A 10,080-nucleotide genomic window follows, 5' to 3' on the forward strand; every position below is an offset into this window, starting at 1 on the left:
CTGTAGATCGATTTACTCGCTTTAGTGCAAATGTAGAGCGCTGATTTTTAAATGAGGAATTCTTAACGATATATGAAACGGGTATACGAAAAATTAGGTACAGTTAGGCAAGAAATGTATTGCAAAAACCAAAATTGTAGAAAATTTCATATTAATTGTTCGTTTATTGCAACAAATTATGTAAAAACTATACGGTTTTTTGTGCAAATCTCTTGCTATAGGTCCTTACAACAATATTCCGGGTTATTTGCGATTTATAACAAATACGGTCAAAAATAAGAATTAACTACTATTTGGGGGTGACAATAAAAGTATTGCAAAAATTACCAAATCGATGGTTTCTTCGTGAATTACCAAAGGTGTGTTCGTTAATGAGTTGTATATCCACTTTGGACATTTATTGGAGTATTAATGAACTTAGTTAAACCAAAAATTAAGGCTTGGTATGTTGCACTCTAAGAATACTGGTTGCCCAATTCTTAGTAAATCTTGATCCTTCGTTGGAGGATGTTTTTGGAGTTTTTTGTTAAATTGGACCCAAACATTTTATGAGGGTTGATATCAGGATGTTGGCCCGATATATTTAAGAGTTTTGTGTTGTTATAATACATCGGCAATTTACACAAATAAGATTAACATGTCATTATCTGGTCTTTGGAATGGTAGTAGTTGACTTTGTTTGAGCTTTCGGGATCGATTTTTCTGACTTTCAGACTAATGCTTAAAAAAATTTCTTAGTGATGTCAGTGGGGATGTCTTCCCAATCATTATTATATCCGTGAACCCAATTTCGCATACTATTTTCCATGGTAAAGAATATAGTACCCATATATTCGGTATTCCAGCTTCTCCAGTAGCGGTTTAATTTTCATATTTGATGGGTTTTATTGGATTTGGCTCAATTTTTTTGATTTATTATGATAGCAGAGGATAATATCTATCCACTTAGTAAAAATTAAATCATATCAATACCATTTAGAGACGAAATAGAGCTCTGCCGTAGGTCGTTTCAAAATACTACACTGGTGTCAATTTTTTCCATATACTTTCAAAAGGTATTTCGATGTTCTCAAAGCCAAAATCGGTCTGTTTTGCATTGTTCCATTATCCTACAATACATATTTAGTCAAATATTCATTCTTGGCATACTATCCTGTGGCCGATTCGTCATTGTTTATTGTTAATATGGTCCCATGCGTTTTTTACCTGTCTGAAGACCCTCCATGACCGCTTTTTTATCACTAAACTTTATTACATTCAATAGTGTTAGTCTATTATTAGCCGCAAAAGTCATAAAAATGCATAATGACCGCAAAATATTGCAAAAATTTTATAGTTTTATAGTACTGATTTTCCCGTTGCAATACTTTTATTGTCACCCCCAAGTAGTAGTTAATTCTTATTTTTGACCGCATTTCTTATAAATCGCAAATAACCTTTGCATATTTTGACGGAATATTGTTGTAAGGACCTATAGCAAGAGATTTGCACAAAAAACCGTATAGTGTTTACATAATTTGTTACCATAAACGAACAATTGATATGAAATTTTCTACAATTTTGGTTTTTGCAATACTTTTCTTGCCTAACTGTATGTATGTCCTCTGGGTGCTGAGCTATGGATGCCTAAATTATTACGAATATAGACGAACGAACAAAAATAAGTTACAAAAACAGGGGGTTAAATGGAAACAATCTATAGAACCCGAGTTTTTCCTGAACTCCTAAAACTTCAAAATTAGTGAACACAAAAGCAACAAGAGGGTTATTTACGCTAAAGTTACACATGCCGAAAAAGTGTTCGACTGGCATGCAGTTTCCTTGTGTGTTCAATTTCAAAATTATTTGAAGCAGCATATAACACACAAAATTGCATTATATTTTAGATTTAAAACACAATCCACAACATATTTTATTATTTTTATTTTATTTCTTTTTAAAAAGATTGTTTTCAATCATAAACATAATGAATCTGGTATTGCCGTCTTTTCAGTATTGTATAATCCCAGAGGGAAAATTATTTGTCAACCTATATTTTCATGAAAAACATCATAATTATGACTGTATTTACCACTAATATATTGCAGCTACCGAGATGTATTATTTGTGTTTTGAAAATATGTATGCATTAAATCTTTGCATTCTTAAAAGAAACAAAAATGTACATGGACTAAAAACTAGTCTCGACAACTCTGTTTTCATTTTCGACATATCACCGGCAGCCAGTTCAAAATTTTGCTGGCATGAAAAATCTAGTGCCAGTCGAGTCGACAATTCAAAAAATGTAATTGTGATAGTAAACAATTGTGTATGTATTGAATTTTTCGAACTGTCACTGGCATGTGTAAACGCTGGGTTAACAATATCTTTTTTGAGCAATTTATAAAAAACGTCATGGTAGAACAAATATAAGGTAAAGTTAATACTACAACAAATACAACTCGAACAACAACAACAAGGGAATTTGTTTTTGTTTGTAACGTTGCTGCCAGTTGTATTTGTAAACAAAACAAGGAAATGTCTATAAATTATTGGAATTTAAAAAACTAATAATTTTTCACATTTGGTTGAATATTTTGGAAAATAATAATGAAAATTCGTTACATTAAGTCTGTCTGGTTACTTTCCCAGCAAGAATTGTTCAGCAAGAACTTTCTCAGAGAGTAAGGGGTTTTTATTCTCTTTTGCTAGAAAATTGTAAAAAGTAAACAGACACCTTCCCAGCAAAAACCAGCAAGAAATCAGCTGACTTGCAAAACAGAACAATTTGTCCGCCTACAAAGGAAGCAAACACGTTCTATTTTATTAAAAATAAAAAGGAAAATGAAACAAAAATGTATTTTTCCACTTTACAAATTTGTTCTCCATAAAACAATGCAATTAGACTATGTTATTTCCACAATAAAACTGTTTTTAATGTTCACAAACATAAATCAACAAAAAACTAAAAACAGCTGATTGATTGTTTTCAGGAAGAAGAAGAGCTTGCAAGTGCTTGCTAGAAGAAATTTGTCCAGCAAGAATTTGCAAGCTCTCAGTGAAATAACTGTCAAAATGTCTCTCTCGAATCGCTCTCTTTTGCTGGTTTTTTGTGTTAACAGACGACTTCCAGCAACAATTGGTACAAATTGTTACAAATTTTAGGGTAACCAGACACAGCTATTTTCAATTTTTATGTTTTCACATCATTCCACTAAATGCATAAATGCTCGCAGAAAGTAGAATTGGAGAAAAGTTTGGGGTCGCTGGAAATTCATAGAAAAAGGAGAAGCTGTTTCAATGTTTTGTTTTAGAAATCAAAGAAGCACATGTTTATTAGGGCTTTATTTTTTTAAATTTTAACAAAATACCTCACATATTAACAAACGTTGTATCGCCTCTACAAGCGGGGATTTACTGCACGGCTTATCGTTCGAACTTGGAGGAGGTTACATATCATTGATATGAAGAAGTCTTTCTGGGAAATGGTTTTTTCCGAATGATATATTTTTTTCTCAAAAAATATATGTCCCTAATGTACATCGAAATAGAAATAAATGTATAAAATGTCATATGAAATTTGACACTAACGTTACAACCCAGTTTAGTCAGCTGTGTATTGCTGCTAACTTTTCTTATTCTACCATGTATTTTTTCCGATAACATAAAGGAAAAAATAGGTCTGTACGATAACCCAAAAGTTTGTACAAATTTGCACAAACTTTTACAAAATGCTGTTCGATAACAAACTTGTTCAGTAAATGAGAATTGAGATGTCTTGCAAGTAGTTGCAAGAACTTTTACTTGCAAAGTTATCGAACAGGCATAATGTTATCGTAGTAAAAAATAGTAGCTTCTTGCAGGTTCTGGAACAGAGCATTTGTTAACCCGACTGTCTGTGTAAAAATTGGTCTGTTCCTTTACTTTAAAAAATGGTAACAGTGGCAAAAAATGGTAAAAGTGGTGAACTGGTCTCATATAAATTGTATGCTTGTTAAAGTAAAGGAACGCTTTGCAGGTTAAAAATGGTAACCTCAGGCAGGTAAAGGAACAAAGCTAATGATGGCATGGTACAACAGGTAGCATTATCATGCCAGCAGATGGTAACATAATGTGTCAATTGCATTGAATTGATATCAAATTTTGACATCTTATGTTGCCAACAATTGCCCATGCGGCTACCTGTGTATTTGTACCATGAATGATGGACAGCTGGCATGGTACAATTATTACAGTTAAAAGTTGTACAACAATCGTAACAACGAAAACAAAAAGTTTTTACAATTTTTACCACTTTTACACATTTTGCGTTCCCGTACACAAAATTTATATGAAAATCGTTGTATTTGCAGATAGTCTGTCTTGTGTTACTAGGCGTTTACACCAGACAATTTGTCTTCAAATATAACTCTGATTTACTATCACATACATACATACATTTGTCGTTTGTCTCCCAGCTGTCCAGCATTTTTTTCACAGACAGTCGGGTTGACAAATTTTTGCCATTTTCGTAAAAATAAGTGAGATAATAATTGAGGTGTGTTGAAAACAAAAGAACATGAACAAAAACAAATTATATGTGAACGGAAAACAAAATGAAATCGACGATTTTCATTTATAATTTTACAACTGTTTTTGCAGTTGTCTGGACGCTTACGTCACAAAGCAAGTTTTGGGTTTTTGACAATCAATACATGTTCTCAACTGTCCTGTCATGTGTAAACGCAGGGTTAAGGCCAGAAAAGTAGCAATCGTCGCTTGCTTTGCAGGCCAGAGGCTCAGTTCTTGTTCTATGAAAATTTGTAAATGAAAATTTTTTTAAGGAAATAAATGTCAAATGAAAAATTTTATAAAGGAAATATTTTTCATTTCAAATTTTTATAGAACAAGAATTGAGCCCCTGACCTGCAAAGCAAGCGAAGATTGCTTCTGGATTATAGCCCCAGGACAGAATCAATCGTCGCTTGCTTCCCCAAATGTCAACTTATAAAGGAATACCAGAGCCTCTTTGAAAATCCGCCTGCGTTCTCCTTAAGGATGCTCTGGGGCTGGATTCTTGTTCTATGAAAATTTGAAATGAAAAATATTTTCTTTACAACATTTTTCATTTGACATTTATTTCCTTTATAAAAGTTTTCATTTCAAATTTTCATAGAACAAGAATTTAGCCCCTGGTATTCCTTTATAATTTGGCATATGGCATGGTACAATTACAAAGGTAGATGCATCGGCGAATTGCTACAACAAAGCAACTTTTTTTGTAATGTAAACTGTCAAAATTTTCGACAACTGGTCTCTTGTTGTCTCTTTTTATCGCTTGTGTTTGTCTATAAAGTGTAGACATGCTATCTCTTACTTACCGAATCATATGGTTTTTTGTTTTGATTTTTCATGGCGAATTCCTAGTTTTTTGACGTTTTAGATTCGATCAGCTGGGCTCATTACCATTTTGAAATTTTGAAGTAGCAAAGCAGGCTTTTTGAAATGGAAATTTCCAAAATTTCCATTTGTGAAATTTTCAAAAAAGCAGGCTTTGCCACTGGAAAAAAAGAAACTAAGGAAAAGGAAAATATTTTTTCGTTTTCCTCATTCAATAGTTGAACGTCAAAATGGTAAGTTTGGTTATTAAAATAAATTTTTAATATTTGTATTTTATGTTTAATTTTTTTAATTTTAATTTTTTATGACATATTTTTTTCTTTTCTTTATAGGCAAAGAACAAGAGACATAACCAGCGGAAGCAACGGAATAACAACCATCACCACAATGCTGCAAAAAAAATTACCGTCATTGTGGACAATGGTGACGGAACCAGGACCACCACCACGACCACAACAAACAGAAGAGGCAATTGCAATAGACGTGGCAATTGCAATTATAGAAGATGTGCCAACAGACGTGGAAGAGGCCGTGGACGTGGACGAAATGCCGAGAATCATAATGCCGAGAATGCTCAAAATGCCGAGATTGCTCAAAATGTGAATGGTGATCAAATGGAAGTGAACAACGGTGAGGAGGAGGATGATGGTGTTGTTCATCTTCGGGAACTCCCATTTTATGATTTTTAAAAAAGGAAAATATTTTTTCGTTTTCCTCATTCAATAGTTGAACGTCAAAATGGTAAGTTTGGTTATTAAAATAAATTTTTAATATTTGTATTTTATGTTTAATTTTTTTTAATTTTAATTTTTCATGACCTATTTTTTTTCATTTCTTTATAGGCAAAGAACAAGAGACATAACCAGCGGAAGCAACGGAATAACAACCATCACCACAATGCTGCAAAAAAATTACCGTCATTGTGGACAATGGTGACGGAACCAGGACCACCACCACGACAACAACAAACAGAAGAGGCAATTGCAATAGACGTGGCAATTGCAATTATAGAAGACGTGCCAACAGACGTGGAAGAGGCCGTGGACGTGGACGAAATGCCGAGAATGCTCAAAATGTGAATGGTGATCAAATGGAAGTGAACAACGGTGAGGAGGAGGATGATGGTGTTGTTCATCTTCGGGAACTCCCATTTTATGATTTTTAAAAAAGGAAAATATTTTTTCGTTTTCCTCATTCAATAGTTGAACGTCAAAATGGTAAGTTTGGTTATTAAAATAAATTTTTAATATTTGTATTTTATGTTTAATTTTTTTAATTTTAATTTTTCATTACCTATTTTTTTCATTTCTTTATAGGCAAAGAACAAGAGACATAACCAGCGGAAGCAACGGAATAACAACCATCACCACAATGCTGCAAAAAAATTACCGTCATTGTGGACAATGGTGACGGAACCAAGACCAGCACCACGATCACGACAACAACAAACAGAAGAGGCAATTGCAATAGACGTGGCAATTGCAATTATAGAAGACGTGCCAACAGACGTGGAAGAGGCCGTGGACGTGGACGATATGCCGAGAATCAAAATGCCGAGATTGCTGAAAATGTGAATGGTGATCAAATGGAAGTGAACAACGGTGAGGAGTAGGATGATGGTGTTGTTAATCTTCGGGAACTCCCATGGTAGAACAAGAAAAGGTAGCAGCAATACCCAGCTGACTGAACTGGGCTGTAATGTTAGTGTCAAATTCCATACGACATTTTATATATTTATTTCTATGTTCGATGTATATTAGGGACATATATTTTTTGAAGAAAAAAATTATTTTACTGAAATAAAAACAATTTCCCATAAAGACTCCTTCATATCATTGACATGTAACCTCCTCCAGGTCCGAACGACATGTCGCACACTAAAACACCACTTATAGAGGCGATACAATATTTGTTAATATGTGTGGTATTTTGTTAAACTTGAAAATAATAAAGCCCTAATAAACATGTGTTTCTTGTTTTCAAAAACAAAAGATTGAAACAGCTTCTCTTTTTTCAATGAATTACGAGCGACCCCAAACATTTTTGCAAGAATTCTACTTCCTGCGTGATATTATGCATTTAGTGGAATGATATGGAAACATTCAAACTGAAAATCTAACGAGTTTTCATTTATGTTTTTCAAAATATTCAATCAAATGTGAAAAATTATTAGTTTTTTAAATTCCAATAATTTATAGACATTTCCTTATTTTGTTTACATTTATATTTGACACTAACGTTCTAAACGAAAACAAATTCCTTTGTGGTTGTTGTTCGAGTTGTATTTGTTGTAGTATTAACTTTACCTTGTATTTGTTCTACCATGGGGAACTCCCATTTTATGATTTTTAAAAAAGGAAAATATTTTTTCGTTTTCCTCATTCAATAGTTGAACGTCAAAATGGTAAGTTTGGTTATTAAAATTAATTTTTAATATTTGTATTTTATGTTTAATTTTTTTAATTTTAATTTTTCATGACCTATTTTTTTTCATTTCTTTATAGGCAAAGGACAAGAGACATAACTAGCGGAAGCAACGGAATAACAACCATCACCACAATGCTGCAAAAAAATTACCGTCATTGTGGACAATGGTGACGGAACCAGGACCACCACCACGACCACGACAACAACAAACAGAAGAGGCAATTGCAATAGACGCAATTATAGAAGACGTGTCAACAGAGGAAGAGGCCGTGGACGAAATGCCGAGAATCAAAATGGCGAGAATCAAAATGTCGAGAATCAAAATGCCGAGATTGCTCAAAATGTGAATGGTGATCAAATGGAAGTGAACAACGGTGAGGAGGAGGATGATGGTGTTGCTCATCTTCGGGAACTCCCATTTTATGATTTTTAAAAAAGTTTTTGTGTTTAATTTTTCATGTTTCAATTCTTTGTTTATTACATTCAATACAAACGTTTTTTTCTTCATTTTCATTAATTTCATTCAATATAAATAAATGTTTTCCCTATAATTAGTAATTAAAAATGTTTGTTTGGTTTTGGTAAAAAATAGTACAGGCGAATAATAAATACATAATAAAAAATATTTAATAAATAATAATTAATAATAGTAAAAAATATTTAATAAATAATAATACATAGTTAATAATAATACATAATAAATAACTAATAAATATAAATAAACAGTTTTATGTTACCTTGCATCGCTAATTATTCGGGATCTGCAAGTGACTATAAATAAAAAAATCTTCAGATTAGTTTGTGTCGATATGCAATTTTAACATACCGCCAAAAAGCTGATGACTTCCTATAATGTATATCCACCTTCTTATAATGGGTATTTCCATTGATTTGTAACATATTTAACCCACTTAGCGCCGAGAATTTTTTTCGCGAGAAAACTTAAAATTTTTTATGAAAACTAGCGCTACAATTCGGTATTTTAGTCTCCCTTTAAGGTATAAAATATTTCGGGAGATAATTGTCGGTAAAGGTCCACGTTTTGATATATCCCCCATAAACCATACCTCCCGATTTTTGGGGATTTTGATTGTTTTAATATAATTTATGGTGAAGGATATAAAAGTTCATGCAAAAATTGTCGGTTATAGACCCGAAAATGGTACATACTGTCATTTTTTCCTCCACCATAAGATGGAGGGTATATTTAACTTTCATTCTGTTTGTAACACATCGACATATCGCTAAAATGCATAAAGTTTCGGTATATAACTCTAATAAATGGGAAAAATAAGCGATTCTTGCCGTCAAAGTGGCGTTGGAGAACCCTCCAGACTTCTTTGACGTTGAAATTTGAGCCAAATTTATGAAACTTTTACAAAAACTGGATTTAGTTTTTTGATTGATACTCTATTCATGCAATCTAAAATGATCCTTGCCTCTGACAACCAAAGATTCCCCTCCACTCCCACGTTAAAAACTTGTTTCTTGAAAACTGCTTTAAAGTGTTGAACAAATCTGCATTTTGAAAATAATTCGCGGACAACATCTAAACTAATTTACTCGTTGGAAATCGGCGATCTAAAAAAAACAACGATTTGTAAAAAGTTTTTCTCAAATTTATACCTGTAAATCCCCAATAATTGCCCTGAACCTATAATTATTTCGCACCTAAAATAAGGGAAAAAATTTAAAAATTTTACAAATTTTTATATTGTCTCAAAACCAAATAATTGACATATTGATATCATGGGGAGTGTCCAACTCCATAATACAAAATTATAAAATCCTCTAAAAGTCATCGGAATTATGAAAAAATAGAAATTTACATGTGAATCTATGTTTATTTCGGGCACTGTATAATATTCGTTGAAATAAACAGCATTCCTGCAAAGAATTGTTGGTACTGATCCACGTTTCAAGGATAGCTCTAATAAAACGGTACCTCCAGATTTTCGGTATATTTCAAGTTTTCGATATTTTGACAACTAATCAGTTTTGTCGTGCTTTGTTCGTTTGTATATTCTTTATTTATTTGTTGTTGGAATATACTTTAAATTTCTACATTGTAGTCGTAGTAGTCGAGTTATTTTTTCGACTCAGTCACATATTTTTTTTTTTTTTTTAAAAAGGAATATCATTCTGACACATTCTGCCGTTCAAGAAAGAATTAAGAATTTTCAAGAAAGACAATTTTTCAAAAAGGAATATCTGTCGTTCAAGAAAGAATTCGAAATTATTCAAGAAAGGCAATTTTTCAAAAAGGATAATCAAGATGCCAAAACTTCCACTGGG

The sequence above is a fragment of the Musca autumnalis genome, unplaced genomic scaffold (assembly GCF_047663935.1).
Source record: "Musca autumnalis isolate F117 unplaced genomic scaffold, ASM4766393v1 scaffold_2, whole genome shotgun sequence".
Classification (NCBI taxonomy): domain Eukaryota; kingdom Metazoa; phylum Arthropoda; class Insecta; order Diptera; family Muscidae; genus Musca; species Musca autumnalis.